We start from the raw sequence: 19,430 nt of genomic DNA on the forward strand, positions 1-19,430 counted from the left end.
ACAACAGTGACCGAACTGAGGAACTTTCTGCCATCTTTTCATTTCTTTCATATTTGTGGTATTTTCTGAAGGCTTGAAGAGTTGAGGCCATTCAAAAGGCTGGGAATGAAAGTTCATCTGAGCAGAGGATGCACCACAAACACGAAGCAGGCATTAAGTGCAGCAGTCTGCTGTGTTTAATTGCCCCTGCAACTTTTATTTTTCTGTCTACTCATTTTTTTCCTAGGTTGGCATTTTTGTGGATGAATACCACTGGGAGTTCAGGACTTGCTGTGACTCTCACTCTTACTTATAGGAGTTTTGCCTGCAGCAGTCACATAGTTGAAAAATATGGATCCATGTGACTGCTAAGAGACCACTGAGAAGCCAAGTAAGTAGGACTCATGGCCATTTTGCAATTCCACCTCATTAGACATGTTTTGGGGCTTATGATTGTGCTGTGAGGATAAATAAGTATAAATATTATATTTGCCTCCAGGTTATCTTTAAAAATGTATTTCTCTCTCTCTGTCACCCTCCCCCTCTTTCTTTCTCTTTTTCCTTCTTTTTTTTTTTTCCTTCCCAATTTTCAGTGTAGTCTGTCAGCCCCTGGTTAGGTGAGTTATCAGCTCCATGGCCTCGTGCTGTGGTGGCCCAGCACAAGGCATTCTGTTGTAGAGTGTTGCCTTCTGCTGCCAATTACCCAAGGTTCTAGGAAGCAAAATATACAGCGGTATGATTAAGCCCGTGCATGAGTAGAAATACACACAACCTCAAATGAAAGTGTTACAAAAAACACTCATCGTATATATATATATATATATATATATATGTATGTATGTATTGAAAAAGTAGTAATAATTATCTTTGTATCATTTGAAGAACTCTTGTGAATCACCTTTGAGGTACAGAGGGGTGAGACAGTACAACAAAACTTGGCTGAATGTGTGCCAAAACGGATGCTGTTGCATTGCTGTTGGTCTTTAAGACAAGAAGTGGAAACTCTCTTTGTTTAACACCTGTATATCTCCAGTCGGGTCAATGGGATTGTGCCAATCCACCCCAGCTGAAGACCTGTGCTCTCTTTACCTCAATTCAGTGTCCATGTGTTTTCAAAACTAAACAAATTCATAGAGGAAGAAGCTACTGAGAAAAAGACGCTGCTGCTGATTAGGATATAGCTGGAGACCAGGAAGTATCTGAGTGATGCAATGCATTTGTGGTCTGTACAGGCTTTCTTGAGTGGGTGCTGTTAGTCTCTGTTAGACATGTAATACATGTAGCTTTGGTTTGGCTTGGTGTGCTCACTCTCACGTATTTCTCCATTTCACTTTATGGCTGCTGGCACTGGGACAGACCTTTTTGTTGTTCCTACAAGCCTGACATGCATTTTGCTTCCACTCCATTGAGAAGATCTCAAATAGAGTCATGAATATGGGTTTGGGCTTGTGTAACTGTTACCACTCAGCTCCATTTTTTTCCATTTCCATTTCTATGCATCTGGGAGTTTGGAATAGTCATTTAACTGCCTTGCTTTAATTTAGCTTTAACTGAGATGGCATTTTACATGGTGGTCTACCTTTCAGCATACAGCCCTCGTAATGACTCTGCTGTGAATGGTGCTGTAGGAATTCACAGGCCCTCAGTGTAACAGATGCTGTGTATTGGGAAAGCCAGAAATTGGTCTTTTGAGCCAAGTGCTACTATGCAACAGGAGCAGCTCCTTTAAAGGAGAAAGCAGCACCAGGTTTTGTGTAACTTACGTGTTTATTTTGGCTCATTGATGTTTCCAGGAGGTGATGCCAAGAAATACTGTTGGCTTTTTGTATTCAAATTTTAAGAGGATGTTTCATGTTTAGAGCTGGTGTAGCTCTATATTGTGGGTCTGCATTACCACGAGGTGGCACTGTGCAAGGTCCAAAGGATGTGTAGGTTGTAAGACTTTTGTTATCACTTTGTCCTGGAAATACATGTTAAAAAGTCATGCAAATGTGCCATGGCATTTCTGTTTTCACTAAGGCTACTTTATACTCACATATACCGGTGGTCAATATGAGCTCAGAAGTGTTGATGCACAAAGTTGCTGTTCTGTCCATTGGAAGGACTGCAATCCTATCTTCAAGGATCAGGAAGAGGTTCTAGCAATGGCAGCCCCCACACTTCTCCATTTCTGCCACTCCTAAACAAAGCTCCAACCATGAAAAGAGCCCAGGAGAATCCTACTTGTATCTTAATGAACAGCTGCCATAAAGAAGGCTTTGCATATCTCCTTTATTCCACTGGTGCACAAGATGCTGCATGTATCCTTGTAAAGATCCAAGTTCCTCCAGGAGCAGCACTCTTTAACTCAGAGCCTCACACATACAAGGCTTATACCCAGCTCTGTGGGTTGCATACGATGGTAATCTGTCTGTGCTTGGGCTGGACACTGACCTTCTAATCACAGACACCTTCCTCACAGTGTTAGCAATGCTTTCGACTCCATGAAGGACCCTCTAGGTAAATAAAATCAAGATGCAGCTTGTAGCGTTTCTACAGTGTGGGACAAGCATTGGTTGTAGTTCTTTTTATTGTCTGTTTGCCCCCGTTCCAAGGTCTAGTTTCATGTTTTGAAACCTCTAAGAAGATTAGTGTCTTTTTTTGGTTCTTAAGAGTGAAACAGGTAACATCAGGCTGCACGGATAATGAAAGTGACAGCGTTTGGGGGAGCTTTGTGGCATTGTACTGTGATATATTTGCATTTATCAGCTCAGATTATTTCAGATGTTTGTCTTTAGGAAGTCAGGTCCCCTGCCCTGGGAGTTTTTGTGACCAAATCCATGTGTGCTGCCCACAGATCACTCAGAAAAAGACCATTTGGCTGCTTGTGTGTTGGCTCTTTGGTTCACGCAGCTGAAGTGAGACAGTCTCACTAAGCATCTGAGTGTTGCATCATCTCTCAATGGCTTTTTCATACCAAGTACAATACTTACAAGCCAAATTCTGCTCAGCTTCATGTATTTTTCTTCAGACCTTGAGCTCTTTTATAGATTTTCCAAGTTTCTTCCCCTTCCTTCAAGAGCCCTCAGTGCTTTTTCATTGCGCCCTTCTCCTCTTTGTCCTCCCCAGACTCTCTTGGCTGGTTCACCATTCAACTCACTCTTTTTGATGCTCCAGCCATTGAGGCTGACCAAAATTTCACATCTTCTCACTGCTACACGTAGAGGGATGAATTGATTTCTTTCTCATCTCCAGAAATCACGGGGGGAGAATTTTGCAAACCAATTAAAATGGCAAATTGCTTGTTTGCTCAAGATGAGATTTATTCCAAAGGGTTCCCAGTCTTGGAGACTGCAAGAAATTTCTGAGCCATATTTTGAGCAGGCTAAGCATTTTTTCAGATTATTCCCAGCATAATATGCCAAGGGGAATATGGTGCATTTCTATTATCCTTAAAGAAAAAAAAAATAATCAATGGACTGAAACGTTCCCTCTAGACCTATAATATTTATTTCAATGTTCTGTCAATAAATATAACAAGGTTAGTTTTCTATCAGGTTAGCTGGAAGAATCATTTGAGGGAAGCTCTATTTGGTAAGCTCGATTGCAAAAAGCAATCAATAAGAAAAAATTCCCTTGTTGTTATTGAAGAGAAAAATGGAGCTCTGAGGAGTTATCCCAGGACAAGTATTTATGTTTCCTCCCCACAATCCTTCTGCAGGCACCTGAAGGCCAATCTGCCTTCCTAGCTCCTACTTCCCAGTGCTAAAAGAGGGGGCAAAGAAGCATGGCAAAGCCCAGATGGTGCTTGAAGCAGCATTGTATTCTGAATGCTGCAGCCCTGCTCTTGTTTAAGAGGAAATCCCCATTGGCTTCTTTTGTGCCTTACCCAAACCACAATCCCCTGCCACAGAGGTCCTCGTGTAAAAACTTGATGGTAGCATTTCTCAGTTTCATTGGCCTCTTGCAGGGAGTTCTTTAAGAGCAATGCAAAACTCAGAATGCAGTCTCACTGTTTTATTTATAATATTGAAGAGAGCCAGACTAGTCTGTCCTGCCAGAGTCATCCTTCCTCTGTGTTACTGCTGGATGTGCCAGAGGCAATGTCCTGCCTGAGTCCTGTGCTGAGGGCTCGCCTCTGCTCTTCTCAGAGATGAGACAGCAGAGAGGTGTGACAGCTTGTATATGTCTGAAAGTACTTGTGTCTTCTGTGCAGCCGTAATATCCAGTTGGCCCTGAAGTGATGAGATTTGTCATCACTTGGCACGCCAGAATGGAGAAAGTAGAGCCAGAATGGAAACTAGCACTGAGCATTTTTAAGTGAAAATGAGAAACAAAACGATGAGGTTTCTGCACCCACTCATGATAACACACTCTAAGGCCACCTAACATTTTCAGCTCAAAATAGTTTGGAGGACAGAGAAGGATCCATGCAACATTTCCCATATGAGGATAATAACCTGATAGTTATCAATGACTTCTGTGTATTCCACAGTATCTACTGTGAACTACTACAGTGCATGTAACTACAAACTGTGTGTTTCTAACCTGTCTGCATTACATTTTACAATCCAGTTTTGATAGGAGCCTGCTTTTTATGCAGTTTGTTATTATGGCACTCTGAGGAATGAGAGGAAGGTACGTGATCTCTTGCAGGTGGAAGTAGTGGCATTAAGGCCCCATCTTCATTATTGATATTAATATCAATCCTTGTTCTGCCTGCAACAGTGAGCAAACCAAGCTCAGCTGGTGCCATCCTCATCAGTGTGGATGAGCCCAACTGGCTTGAAGTTGTGCAGAAGTGTTACAGTCCTGGTATGTGTGTGTGTTGTGCTGGTAGAACTTGTGCATGGTGCATATAGGAGTGCATATAATGCTGCTCTATGCATTGTGAGAGCTGTGATGGCACAATGACTGCATGTTGCTTTAAGGCAGCCCTGACCAGATCATCTGAGATCCAGCTCTGCTCAGTTCTTTCAGACTTTGTGTTTTAATCTTCCAGCAAAGAAGCCAAAAGTTGTGTTGCTGTGGTCAAAATAAGGCACTTGAAAGTAATTTCTCAGAGGTGGCATCATGCAGCAGGCATGAGGGAGATGTGAGCTGAGTCCCCTTCCTTCGTTCCATTGGATCAATGCATTGACAAGAGCCTGTTCTTGTGGGAGCAGTTGGCCAGAATTGCTTCTGTAATATATTCTGCTGCAGCAAGTAGGGAGATAGCAGAGGCAGCCCAAAGGGATGGCCAGGGAACAATATAAAGGATGAACGTCAAATAAATTTCTGTGATTATATGTAGTCATTGAAGTGGAGCTGGAGAAAAAAAAGAAGAGTGTAGAGCTAATAAAGAAAGGTAGAAAAGCTAATGAGAATAAAGACAGCGCTTGATGCAAGTTTTCCCTTCAAAATATAGCCAAAGGTTTTGGGGAGAATCCTGTTAATTATAGCTGTATTGGTGTTAATTGAAGTTCCCAAGGTTTTGGTTTGCTTAGTTTGTTTTTTCAAAGAACTTCTGAGTGTAAGACATTATTGTTGTGATTATTATTATTATTATTATTAGATTTCTACTGATAGGAGAAGGAGGAAAAGCAGTGGGACCCACAGTCTGGTCATTGCAGGATTCAGTGCCAGGAGGGTCCCAGGAGAGCAGCTGACACTGAGCAGGTGCTGATAGCCCCAAGTTTCCTACTTGCTAAAAGCACTTTTCCCAATGATTTCACCTTCTGTGTAAGCAGAATGCTGCATGCAAAGCTGCTGCTGGCTCTCCTCTGTCACCTCTGGCTATGTGAGGCACTGTGCAGAAATGTCCGGTAAGGCACGATGCTATTTAGCCCTTTAATTTGCCAGCTAGAGCAGAAGATCTTGACAATATATACGTACAAGCTAACGCAAAGCAAATTGCTGCTCCTGTTATGATCTGATAGCTGAATTGGTTATCTGAAAACGGTGATCGCTCTCTTTCAAATCTCTTCTCCCTTAACCTAAGAGAATGATTCACAGTGACAGAGGAAAGAGAAACAGTTTTCCTAAGGTCACGATCTCGTGGCCTGCAGAGATTGGGGAGGTCAGAGCCCACACAGAGTGACATGCCTGGACTGTTTGGGGGGGGCATCACAGGGACATCACAGGGCCAAAATGTATCGTGTAACTCTCCGCTTTGGGTTAACCTTGGTGTTTGACAGAGACCACCAAGGAGCCAGCGTGACAGTGAATACTCCACATTGTTCTTCGTGATTCCTGTACAGGCAGCTAAAAACGGGTATTAAATAATTCAGTCTCCTTTATCAGCGATGGGGGTGGTTGGGTTTTTTTCTTTCAGTTTATGTGCAGTTTTACAGTCAGGAAAGGAGCGAAAATAAAGCTTAATGATTACGTAGAAACAGGATTTTAATAGCACGTATTAGCTTTTCATATGTCAGCATTTTCCAGCAAGTTAGGGATTGCATGGTGCTGCTCTTGGGTGAGGTCAGGGGTCCTCCCATATGCCTCCAAGTGCAGCGGGAGCAATGAAGTGACATCATCCTCCAATATTCCACTGCTACGTTAATTAAATTGTAACTTGGGTTTAACTGAATACTTAAGCTTGTGATTTTCTTAGAAGCCTGGTGTTCCAACGGCTGCAGAAATGTGTTAACTCTGTATTTGCCAATGCCATTAAAGATAAGAAGAAATAAATCTATGCAGATGCCCTGCGCTACAGTGGATAAGTGATTTTTCCACTACAACAGAGGATAAAAGCCTATTCATTGAAGTGCAGCTAGAAATGATTTCTAATTGGCATGAAAGAATCCTTAAATCTGTGTACCACTTCTAACATTTGGGGCTTAAATTACAGCTAATAGTTGCCATAAAAGAGGCAACAGGAGAAATGCTAAAATTCAGACTCCTGTCCCTCCTGCCTGCCTACTTTGCATCAGCCTTCCCTCTTCACACGTATTGCTTATTGCTTGCAGGTTTGGCCAAAACTGAGTAAGTTTTAATGTTAAGATAAGCATTCATTCAGTAATCAGAAGCGGATGAATGTGCACAGTCATATTCTTCAGATCCTTTTCTCCTAAACTATTCTGCACAAAGCATGGAAATAGGAATATCTTTGCTCATTGGCCCGGAGCAGCAGTTTGTGGTGGTGTCTGGAGGTAAGGCTTGGATCTCAGGAAGGCTCTCCCTTTCTGGGGCATCATGATGGTCCCAAAGGTACCAACATTGTGCTTCACTGCTTTATTTTTGAGGTTGTTGGAGCTAATGGAGCCATCCTGAGTGAAACATAAACCAGCAACAAACTAACAAATGCCTTGGGCAACAAGCAGCGTTTTCTATGTTTTTATATATCATTCATCTCTGGAGTATCTCTCAGCCATGCATGATATGACAAAGAGACTCATCCTTAGATACTGAGCTTGTAGCCCAGCATAAATTAAAGAGAGCAGAAAGTTCCCCTTAAACTTCCCCAGCGTGCCGCTACCTTGGCTTTCCTGCAGCCATTGGCTGCATTGTGACTGGTGTGGTGGAGCCTTGAGGTGCCCCTGACCCACAAGGAATGTATGGCCTGAATGTGCAGAGAGGATCCACCATTAGCATGCTAGGATTGCCTCTCTGCCTTCTGTTTTACAGGTGAATATTAATGAGCAGTGACACCTGAGCTTCTCAGCACTTTAATTACAGGTGAGACGCTCAGAGTTAATGTTGTCACTCTGGAGTGGTTTTAGCCGTACTGACAGGTTTCTCTCTAGGTCATTAAATTCCCTTTTGCTTTATTAATGCTTTATTTCTGTGCAAACGTTTTCCTTGGAACTTAAAAGTCAGCTCAGTTACCGCACCGCAAAGGATGGGTGGCACCCAGCTGAGCGTGGATGAAACCTGCTCTTGTGTGAGGCATCTGTAGGAGCACCAGTAGTCCTGTTTCATTCCTAAAGATTTATGCGAAGCCGGTATCTGCAGCGTTTTGTCAGCACAGCAAAATTACCTTTGGATTTTTGCACTTCTTTCCCTAACAAAAAGATACCCAGTGTTACCCATCCTGGTCGTGCTGCAAAGCAAGCAATATTTCATGCCAAGCCCATAAGAAAACCAGTGGCGATCCACTTGCTGTGAGATTTCCCTCTTCACCCTAAAGATTCTTTTCATTAAGAGAGAATTCTAAGTGGAATCCTTTGTATTTAAGAGTTCTGTGATTCTTGTATTTTTCTCATAAGCACGAGCTAATGTGCACATGCAGCGGGTGCCTGCTGTGTTGTTTGTACTCACAGAGCTGGTTTTAAGCAAATGCATCTTTTATCCACAGAAGTCAATAATAAAGACTGGCCACTGCATGAAAGCAATCTCAGAAGTCGAGCGAGAAGAAAACTTCCCATCATTCCCAATCTGTATTTTTGTGGCTTTACAAGAATGCTGTTGAATCTGCACTGGGAACAGAGTAGCAGCATCTTATTTATAGCTCTGTTCCGTCTGGTTCATTTCCTCTAACTTCCCCACAGAATGATATGAATGAAAATGACACTATTGACTATGTGGATGACAATAAAAGACCTTATAGAAATAAGGGTTTTATAGTTTCAGGACTAAGGGAATCAAAAGCATAAGAGTTATGATCTTGGAGAGCCGGGCTGTGCTAGCTGAAGAGGTCCCAGTGGTGGATACATTCTGGGTTTTGGTGTGGGTTTTTCTTTCTTTGTTGTTAAACACAACTTCACAGACTACAAACTCATATAAATGACGTGAACTTTGAGAAAGACTTCGGAGGGCATAGGAACTCCGTGTCATAACTGCAGTCCTTGTTTTCTTTTCAATCCGGTAGCAGAGCAGAATTAATTCATGTAATATCTCCACGAAAAGAAAAGAAGAAAGAATATTATTTTTAGCTATTCTTATCTTTAATTTTTGGGAATGATTTCAGAGGGAGTCCCACATTTGGAAGCTTATGGGTAAGCATCCTGAATGCAGCAGAGGGTGGTGATGCACTGGAACAAGTTGCCCAAGGAGGCTGTGGATGCCCCATCCCTGCAGGCATTCAAGGCCAGGCTGGATGTGGCTCTGGGCAGCCTGGGCTGCTGGCTGGCAACCCTGCACATAGCAGCGGGTTGCAACCGGATGAGCATTGGGGTCCTTTTCAACCCAGGCCATTGTATGATTCTATGATTCAACTAAAATATATTAACTGTTTGGGGGAATTTTCTTTATACAGACAGATCTTTTATGGACTAGACGCCACTGGTGGCAGTGACAGGCTTATAATAGAAGTGAGCAAGTAGTGTGACATCTTCAGGTTAATTTGAAGTGAAAATATTCAGACCATTTGTAATAACTTAGAGGTAAAGTAACAGTCAATTAGATTATGAACATGATTCTATTGGGTATTAATGACTCAGAGTACACACAGCTATCTTGTTATACCCACCCTGGTGTTCAATGACATTTTGATGTACATATAACCATCAAAGTCAGATAAAGGACTGTAAAACAAGAGGGAATGTTATAAGCTTGATGGCTTATAAGGAGGAAAAGTCTTTTGGATGCTACAGAATTCTATCAGACAAGCTTTGTTTCTGATGGTGCCCTCGAGTCAGGTGAGGAGCAACAAAAGCTGAGAGCTGTGCCTGGCTGTGCAGCTCTTTGGCCTTGCAGATTTAACCCATCCACTCCATATTTACCGAAATTGAATGGAAATGGCTTACATTTAAGTGAGTGCTTCACTACTTCATACCGATGTGAAGGAAATGAAACTAAGAAATGAACTAGAAGGGTGAATCAATAGGCAGAATGACACACGGCCTGAAATCAGCACTGCAGAACACAGCCGTCCTGCAGCCCGGAGGTTGGGTGGTGATTGCGCCCAGCAGGGCACCTGTCCTCCGTGATGAGGGAAGAAATATCCTGAGGTCTGACTCTTCATCACACTGTTACTGCAGAGGCCAGATCTTGCATATTTTTCTTCCCTAGGTAAGAAAACTTGGCCTGCTGTATTCCTACCTTACACTCCTTTTTGTTCTGTGATGTATTGTGTGTATAATTTTGGGTATTTGCACTGGTTACAGCTGGGAAGCACATTTGATTTACAACCCTCTACTCAGAGGTGTGTGTGTGTGTGTGTGATTAACTTTGCTTGCTCCCAGATCGGAAATGATTTTAAGGCAGATTCACCTGCGTATTTACACCCAGGAACTTACAGTGAAGTTAGGATCTTTTACAGGTGATTTAATACTGCTAGCTAACAATTGGTTTAACATCAAGTTCATTGCTCAGTTGTTCAAGTTGGAACTGGCTGCCCAGAGAGACTGTGGATGCCCCGTCCATCCCTGGAGGTGTTCAAGGCCAGGTTGGATGGGGTGCTGAGCAGCCTGGGCTGGTGTTAAATATGGAGGTTGATGGCCCTGCCTGTGGTGGGGTGGTTGGAGATTCATGATCCTTGAGGTCCCTTCCAACCCGGGTTGTTCTGTGAGATTCATAACTGGCATGTTGTTAGTTTGCCATGAGAAATAATCACTTTCCTAACCACAAACGATCCAAGTGTTGGACAGCAGGCAGCGTTCTGATCTTCACATATATTTGCATCAAAAAAAGGAGCACAGCAATACCAGCCATTACCCCTTACTGAACTAAATCATTGTCTGCAAGGTAAACTAATTTATTGCCTGTAAACGACTGTGCAGTCAGATAAATTTGGTGCTGTATTTACTTAAGTTAGAAGACATTTGTTTTCACTTTTCTCTTTCAAAAATGGAACATTAAGTGGCATTTACATCACTGCATGAATTTCATCTATTATTGAGCATGTTTGTCAGAGTAAGATTCTGACCACTATCATGCTTTGCTGAAACAATAAGTGAAGGTTTCATCATGCAGGTAGAAAGAAAAGAGATCTATTAAGTGATTCATTTTACTCCATGCTGACCAGCCCAGGGTCAGTGTTCACAGTGCAGTGCTTTGTCCAGTCTCATTTTTGTGTCTCGTGTTGATGTCCAGCTTTGTCCCATCATGATGGTGGAAAGTTAATGCAGTGAATCTCACCTAATCCTTGGGCTCATGCCACAGATCAAAACACAACATGTACATATGGTTGAATTAAGCAGCAATAAAGGAAGCTGGGATCTCAGTGTTCACACTGACTCAAGTTGCAAGTTTATGGATCTTGATTACAACCAGCAGGGATCCTTCAGTGATGAGGGAAGAAATATTCAACAGCCTGTCTTTGTGCTATGTATGTTGGCCTGACTTCCCTGATTTTGAGTTAGACATGTAAGGTCTGGGAGTCAGCCTCCTTGTGAGGGTGTTGGAGAAGTAAAAAAGGCAAAGTGGTACTAAAAGTGGTGGCTGCATCCTTGCCGTCTCTAATGGCTTCTTCCCTCCCTGTGCTCTATGTCCTGAGTGAACTGTTGTATTTCTATACCTTATAGGACCTGCCTACCTGAGATGGAAATGACAGGGAATATTCTTATTGAAGGAATACCTGACGGAATGTGTCATTAAGTTCCATGCACAGCCCAGGACCCAGCAGGGGCTCCACCACCTGCTTGGCTCTTCTTCACACATCTCCCAGGCACTAAGTGGGAAGGACTGAAGGTAACACATTAAATGAAGAGTCTCATATGTGTATTTCAGTCTGATCTAAAAAGGGAATTGAAGTCTGTTGTCTGATGCTGTTGCTTAACAAAGTGTGTTGATGAAGGCTAAGGACAAGCTGTGTTGAGCCCAGACTTGGTTACCCACCTCATTACCACTCATTTGGGAAGCTCCTAACAGGAGGCTGGATGTGTGTCTGAATAGCTGGGCTGTTAGTGGCAGTTCTGGGTCTAAATGACATTGGCAGTACACACAACTGTAAGGACTTCCTCCTCTTGTTTTGGATATGACATTAAATAGTGTTTCAATGATTTTGTATGCCTTTCCTGTGTTGAACAACACCTTGGCTTGCAGCTGACAGATGCAAATGCCCAACAGATGAGGTGGATGTTTGGGTTGATGCAAACTTCAGTTTGGAAAGTTCTCCTATTTGGAGATCTGAGAGTTCACTGTATATACTATGTTAAAGAAGGTGTCACTAAAGGCCAGAAATGGTTCTTTGGCAACACAGCAACACATAGTTCAGCGCTTCATTGAAGAAAATATGATTTCATTTTTTTCCCTTGCTCCTACCAACCTGGTTGTGAGCGTGAGTACATGTGTGCATCTCTGTGTGAGCACAGAACCTTTAGGGCTGGAAAAGATGTGTGTATAGGTGCATGTTCAAGTGTGCCACACCATTGATGCTCAGACTACCTCTTTCCTATTTCATTCCTAAGTTTGGGATGGAATCCTGAAACTCCTAGTGACGGAGCAGTCTGAGTTTGGCATGAGTTCCTGTGATGTTATTTATGCAAAGTGTTCTTCTCAGGCTCCCTGGAAGCAGCAAGTGCCCTAAAACCTCCCCACCACACCCAACCCCCAGCCCCATCTGGACTCCAGCCACTCCTCCCATTTTCTCTGTGAGCCTAAAAAGCTCTGCTGCATTCTTTTGTTCTTCTGCCTGGGCTCAGCCAGTCCATACAATAGCGTCCTTTCTCTCAGCCCTTCCAAACCTGGCTAGAATTGCTGTAATGAATGTATAAGTGACATAAAGAAAAGCAGAGTGTAAGAGATGCTAATCAGCCTTTGTTCTTTTCAGACATGACATGCAGGACCTGAAGTATAGATTTTGTATGGAGAGAGATAGATTTTAATTAAGCATCTTAATAGAGAAATCCTTCTTGTTTTTTTCAGAATAAATTAAGGAAGTAACTTTGATGCAATATCATTTTCATCTAATCAGTAACATTCTGAAATTACCATGTTGTTTTCCATTAGAAATACCATCATCCAACAAATCAGATAAAATTATTTAACATAGCTGTATTGCAGCCTCAGCTAACATTCGTCTGGGCATGTGTATACACAGAGCAGCAGATGGGGAGTGAACTGACAAATGTTTATGGGGAGAAAAGGGCAGGCAGTACCAACAATTTTATACACTTCTTTGAATGTGATGCCCATATGCAATCTAGATTTACCAATAATCAAATAAAGGCTTATCAGGTTTTTGCCATCTGCATACAGAGAGCGCAGATCACTGACACCGGTAAAAGGCAAAACGGCATTAGCTTTTACTTCTATTCACAGGTTATGAATATCTCCATTAAGACACTTGACTTTATATTTGGCATGAATTCAGAGTGCTTTGTCTGGCATAAACTGCTATGTTGACAGAGACATTCCCATCAGCTTTTATACCTTAGTGTTGGCCAGTTTTTTAACAAACAAAACAAAGTGCGTGCGGAGGAAATCACCTTGCAGAGCGGACCCAGCAGCTTTGAGTACAGAAAGGCAATGCTGCTGCCTGGGCTGCATGTCTTCAGTCCATGCTTGTCGTGGTTATGATGGCTTTATGGGACTGCTGTTTCTGATTTGCAAAGCTCACATTCATGACAGCCAGAGGCGGACCACAGTTAACCTTGCATGTCCAAGAGCTCTTAATTGTTATTAATGTTTACTTTTTATTGCAGTAGTGCCTTCAGGCAGAGGCAAGTGGGTTCTGTGTTTGTCCAAAGTGAGGGCTCGATGCAGGGAGCAAAGGATGGGAATTGAGACACCTGAAGTTCAAATGACTTATTTGACATTGTGCATGTGAGCTGGAAACAAACATGGATCATCTGAGCACAGCCCGTCTTTTGACCCACAACATACACTTTTCTCTCTAATTGCAATGAGTTTTCCCAACAATAAGGCATTCCCAGTTGAGGGGTAAGGAGTGTTACCTCCTGACCACATCATTCAGTTCTGTTAACAAGTCGCAAGAGTCTGACTTCCCAAAGGCAAGGAAAGCAGAGCCCATCATGTACCCTGTTTTCTTTGCCTGCTGTAGAAGCTGAACTGAGGGTTTGGGGCACATGAATGGGCATTACATGAGCACGCAGCTTGTCCTCTGAGAACAGACTTTCAGGATTACTGCAGTTGTCATCATTGTTCCTTCAGTTTGGTTAGATTTTTGCCAGTTCAAGCAATAGGAACATCCGAGACAGACAGTATTTTGTAACGCGACTTGAAGTCCTGTGTAATGGCCCCTATCAAAGAAACAGTCCCTTTTTTTGCCATCACAGCTGTAATGCAATTTCATGTGCTGTCCTTAAGATTGCTACACACACTGTGATTTCTCACATACAGCTGTCAGCAATAATCTTTTGTGGCAGCAGAGAGAAAAATTCCCTGAAATACATATTTCACTAACATACACTTGTAGACCTTAAATCCTGTCTAACCACATACAGCTGTGTTTCTCTGATCTCTGGTGCAGTGGAGAATTGTGCTTTTTTGCTTTCAGGTAGACCAGAAGCAGCCAGCACACCCTGAGAGAAGGAACTCTGAGGGACTTTGCAGCTCAGCTTCCATTCTGCTCACCTGGTGCACCCTCTGCACTCCTATGTATGCAGAGAAAGGTATTTTGAGTTCTGATTGTTGAAAGAAGGAAAAGTTTCGGTAACTTAATTCATAGAGCTTTCTGGAATAGCATCCAGCACAGCTAAAGGAAGACAGATAAGGATAGCCAGAGAGACGTCCCCAAGAGCTTGCCAGGAAGAAAATGACATCTCAGTACCTGGGTATCCCTTACCACAGCACACTCACCTCCAGTTGAAGTGGAGCTCCACATGGTCAGGTTGGATGCTCCATGGTGAGATGCAGGCAGCTTCCTGAATGTGTTGTTAGTGGCACGTAAGGGATGAAGGCTCTCTGCTTGAAGTGCAGGCCCTAGTGCTCTGTGTGAGGATGGTTCCCTGCTGGCACCGTGGTTGGCAGAGCAGGATGTGGCTTCAGTACACATCTGAGCACATCCCCTGAGGCAGAGGGAGAGGGTTGTGCAATGCCATCCTGTAGTCAATTGATGCTGAGCGCGAGGGCAGCTGTGGGGTTGTATGGAGAAGACGGGATAATATGGGAGCAGCAGAGGCTCTGAGGAGGTTGTATGTTAGTCACCCATCTAATTGAATCTGTGAAACTATTAAATTGCATTAACGTTCAAATCCCCTTTGGCTTTAGGTTGACAATTAGCTTGGATCATAGTGAAACCTTGAGTAGGGAGCAAACTGGCTTCACAGAGTGGCACGTCCCTTCTTACAGAGCATCTGTTCAGCCACCTTGCATCTCTGGAACATCAGCTTCATTGCACTTGGAGGGACCTCCAAAAGCATTTGACCTAACCCCCACTCAGAGCAAGCTGAAGGCTGTAGGTTGCTCGTGGCATTGCAGAAGGATGCCAGGGCAGAGCAGCTGACCGTGATTCTGATGCAGAGACCAGGCGTGGAGCTGTGAGAAGATGAACTTAAATGAAGCTCTGTAGCCTGAGGTAGATAGTGCTCATCGTGGATAACAATCTCCCAGTCTTTCTCATGCTACGTTAGTGGGATTAGCTGATTAATGTGCCAAGTTTTCGGTAAGAGGAAGACTTCTAGCTGAGATAAGATCAGCTTCAGAGAGACTCACTCGACAGAACTGAGTCTTGGTTCAGTTTGCTTTCTGGCTGTTATCATACATGTTGCCTGCACTGAGCTCCCTGTGGAGAGGCCTGGCTGAATTTTGGAATTTCACATGCCTTCCCAACTCTCTACTTCCATCACTTGCAAGTTCAGTCCATTTCCTTCCCTCAACCGTGTTTCTGGCACTGCCTATATTGGGCTGCTCCTTACTGTTCCTTTGTACGAGTGCAGTGCTGCAGCAGACCAAGGCTGGCCAGCACTCAGCTCCCATGGGATATAGATTTTATTTGGTAGATATTGCTCATTTATAGGCACTTCAAGGGTGTGCCTTCCTGCACGTTGCTCATGGAAGGAGGCTGTGTTGGTTAGTTTTATATTCAGTTTATCTTGACTTTATTAGAAGTGCAGCTGTATATTGATAATACGAGAAAGACGGTCAAAGGGAGAAATTTAAACTGAAAAGTAATAGTGTGAATTTGACCTCGCTTTGCTCATCTTTCTCCCCTGAAATCAGGTCTGCTGGCAGGAGAGGGGTGGCTGCTGTTGTCAGAATGGTTTCCCTGGCCGTTCTCTGAGGGGGTGAAATAAATTTGGGATTTTTATGCATCATCAGTAGATTTTTTTTTTTTCAACTGCAAATTCTAATTGAAGGAATACCTCAAGTTCTCCCGTGCCTTCAGGATATGGCTGACAGCACTGCACAAATGTGACTGAGCTCCTGATAAGCGAGAGAAATGATATGGATGCATAAGTTTACCAAAACCAGAAAGAACAGAATTTTGCTGGAATGACAGATGGAACAAAACTTTCGTGAATATGGATGGAGGATGTTTTGGTGCCTATTACAGGTAAGAATACCGTGTTATTCCTTATGTATCTGAATGCACAGTGCACGTACACCTCCTGTTTTTTTTCTGATCCCATGAAGAATAATCCCAGGGGCACGCCTCGGGCCACATTTCTACCTTATTTTTAAAACTTTGGGCATAGGTTGGAATGTGCAAATTCAGGCTTACAAAGATGAGATTTGTCTTTTTACCAAGTCAGAGATGAGCAGAGAAACTTCCTTTTCCCCCTTGAAAACTGCCCTCAGCTACCCTGGTGTGGCTCTTGGCTGGGACGCTCACGACTAGAATCCTTAATTAGTGTTCAGCTTTGCACATGAAAAGCAGAGATTCTGTACCTCTCTGGAGGAAGGGAGGCCAACGACCATTTCAAAACCAGTCCATTGACAATCTGCTCTACTTCCACCACCGATCCTCCTATCTTGCATGTGAAATGAACCAGCTGTTCCTCGATTTCACAAAAGAAAGAGCGGACTCGGTGATTGAGTGTCAGAAGATGGTGTGTATGTATTCAGATTTGTGGAGGCTCCTCCTTCATTTCAGCCTAAGGAAACCAAACCGTGTGAATGTGGGATCACCATGGTAGCACTATTTCTTCCCTGCGTGCAATATACACTCCTGCTTTCACTGAATCAGAAGTACACGATTAAGAATTCAGTTTTCTTTTGGTCATTTTTGCTTTCTAAGAATAACACTCAGCTAATGGTTGTTATTACATAATAAACAGTAACTATTATCAGTGCTTAGATGGGGAATGCCTTTGCACAGAAACCGACTCTAAAGTGATAAAAAGGACTCAATAAGTGGAAAGTATCAGCGTGGGATGCGCCAGACAAAAAGCCGCACCATTTATTACTGCTTCTATCTGTTAAGAAAATAGATTTTTGTTAGCCCTTCCGCACATGCGATTCTAAATCTTTCCATTGAAATCTTGCTGTGGAAATAAACCTGTTAAAAAGAATTGACTGCTGTGGCACAGCACGCCTGAAAATGTAACTGGGAGTCAAGACGATAAAAAAATCGATCAGTTCAGTGAAGGCGTTTCTGTGCCTCAAACTGAAATGTGCATTCTGAAGGAGCATGGCCTGTGAACTGGAGATCCATGGAAGGAGCAGACCTGCTAAAAGAATAACGTTTTGTAGCAACACGCTTATTTGCTTAACAGCTTTCTACTGCAATTAACATACGCGGCAAATGCGTGTATTTAATGTGACAGTCTGCTTGAATAACCCTCTTCCAGGGTGGGATTACATAATCTGGAAATAGCAGAGTTACCCTGAGATTAAAATTATTGAATATCTTGCTTATCCAAAACGCCGGCAGCACTGCCTCCTCCATTCCTCTGTTCTTTATGCTGATGTGTAAGTGATCTGCATGGGCTCTGCTTTCCTTAAATTAAGGCACTGCCTGAGAGCGTGGCTCAGCACAGGGTTGCTGCTTGGAACCAAAGCAACTGAGAGAAACCCCGATGAAAGGATTTAGTGCAGCATCAGTGCTGAGAGTGTGAGACCTCAGCTTTGTGAGTTGGTTCCACTGTGACCACCATTTCTGGGAGACGATGGGGCCTTCTGAGCAGAGAATTGGCTTGGGTTGAAGGAATATACAAATTGCCTGAGATTGGGAGATAAACACATGGCCTAATATCTGTTAGCTAATGGGCAAACAGACGTGACCGGCCTAGCAAGTGTCAGGAGTGGGGAATTTGCATGGCCAGGGACCCATCAAGGGGCAGGTAGCTGCAAGGAGATGTACTGGCATCTGGAAGAAGGCAGTGGAGGAGCCGCTCCCTCACCTGGTAATTGAGTGAGTTTCAAGTCTTCTTGACTTAATTGACGGAGAGATTTGTACCTGTAAAAGTGGTTGTACATGAGGATGGCAAAGCAGGACTTCCTATAGCCACTGCTTAAGTGCACACTGCATAAACACTTGCAAAATATGAGGAACATGGTAAGCTTAGCTGCCAAAGAAATCCCTCTGTGCTGGGCAGCACCATGCTGGCAGAAGCACAGTTTTCAACACCTTCCAACAGGGACTGTGAAACTTCTAGAGGCTGCAATTTCTTTCATATTATTTCTTTTTTTCTTTCTTCTGAGAGTCCAGGGAGCTCCTCAAGATGTTCCCAACCCTGGAAGACTTCCAGCCCCCCCTAAGAGTGTATAATAAGTCTTTGAGACATTACGTTTTCAAATGGAGAAGGCAGTTTCCATTCTTGCCAGAGGAATTGGCAGTCAGCGCATCTCGATGGGACTACCACCCATTTCAGCTCTACGGCACAAAGGCTGCTTTCAGCAAAGGCTTTGTACTATGGGATGTGCAGATGGGTGTCTGGGCAGAAGGGGAAAAAAGCTTTTGCCGAGGGCTGGGGAATGAAGAGAGCAAAAAAAGATTCATTTTTAGTCCCATTCTCCCGGAGTTTTAAAAATGACTGCATTGCTGACTGGTGTTGCCTGTTGCCCAGAGAACGGCGGGTCACCTCGAAGGCAGAAATGTTGTCTCCTCTACATGCTAACCTTGCAGACTCTTTGGGCTGCAGCACCCGCATTTCCCTCAGGTGTACTGAACATTTCAGGTGATGATTGACCGCTCTCCCTGATATTTGTATGATTATTAGTCTCTTCTCTGCGTGCTATTCAGCGGACAGCACTGCTCATAAAAAGCAGATAGGAGCAAGTTGGACTGCTGCCCCTGGTGGGTAGGAGAGAGGATGGGCTGATTGATGACCCTTGGCTGTTTTCTGATGTTGCAGTTGTTTTTTATGATGTCATTAGGAGGCTATAGTCACATTAAGGAATCCCTCATGACATCATAAAGGACTTGATATTTCGCTAATGTTATTTCAGCAGAGTGAAGCTCTGGCATTTTATAGTCTTTGCTTTCCCCATAGAATTAGGAGTTGTCTAACTACAACCTGGAAGAAATGCAAAAATAGTCAAATGCCGACTTCAAAAGTTATGGTTGAAGAATGCTAATGTATTTGGCTCTTTCTGAGCACACAGCACCTTTAGGTGGAATACATGATGTGCTTATAAAAGATGCCGTCGGTGAATACAGATCCTCATGCAAAGGGAGAATTGTGCCTTCCACTTTCTTTGATGCACAGATGCAAAATTTGATTTTTCTGGAGACTTTCTGCAACACTACAAGAGGTGAATGGGAG

The 19,430-nt window shown here is 43.3% G+C and overlaps 1 long non-coding RNA gene across 1 annotated transcript; it reads left to right on the forward strand.

Moving 5' to 3' along the window:
- Positions 1-230: 230 nt before the first annotated feature.
- On the forward strand, positions 231-17,275 carry LOC107323952 (uncharacterized). The gene is made up of 4 exons (XR_001559375.3): positions 231-370; positions 11,343-11,508; positions 14,279-14,393; positions 16,080-17,275. It is a non-coding gene; the product is annotated as an uncharacterized LOC107323952 (long non-coding RNA).
- The last annotated feature ends 2,155 nt before the right edge of the window (positions 17,276-19,430 follow it).

The sequence above is a fragment of the Coturnix japonica genome, chromosome 17 (assembly GCF_054131305.1).
Source record: "Coturnix japonica strain WE chromosome 17, WE-NBRP24, whole genome shotgun sequence".
Lineage (NCBI taxonomy): Eukaryota > Metazoa > Chordata > Aves > Galliformes > Phasianidae > Coturnix > Coturnix japonica.